Consider the following 473-nt stretch of genomic DNA (forward strand, 5'->3'; position numbering starts at 1 on the left):
GTGTTGTAGGAAAGCAAGATATTAGCACTTCTCTTCACAAAAATGGAAGAGGCCCTCAGGTCTGTTCAGCAAATATATGGTTAGGGATTGCCACTTACTTCATGGCATCATTCATAGTTTTACAACTATTTATTATTTTTCCTAATGGACAATTAGCCATATAAATTGTTATTGTTGTTTCAGTTGTTTCTTAAGGGATAATACACATATTCTTAACTTATCAGCCTAATCAGCATTGATATTCTATGACTTCATTACTTATATATGATCACTTATACTTCCCACCTTCTGTCTTACTTCACACTATTCAATGTACAAATGTACAATATCCAAAGATAATGAACTTACAGCATTATATTTTAAAAACTTATATAAAGACAAAAACAGAAGTGAGTAAAGTAGAACCACCCTGGATTAACTGGAGAATTGAAAAGTAACCTCATTCACCTAACCCTTCCTTTCTCCTACTCCCA

The 473-nt window shown here is 32.8% G+C and overlaps 1 non-coding gene across 1 annotated transcript; it reads left to right on the forward strand.

The window, feature by feature from the left end:
• Window positions 1-123, forward strand: LOC122427882. Its single transcript, XR_006265580.1, has one exon. It is a non-coding gene; the product is annotated as a U6atac minor spliceosomal RNA (small nuclear RNA).
• Window positions 124-473: the final 350 nt, after the last annotated feature.

The sequence above is a fragment of the Cervus canadensis genome, chromosome 25 (assembly GCF_019320065.1).
Source record: "Cervus canadensis isolate Bull #8, Minnesota chromosome 25, ASM1932006v1, whole genome shotgun sequence".
NCBI lineage: Eukaryota > Metazoa > Chordata > Mammalia > Artiodactyla > Cervidae > Cervus > Cervus canadensis.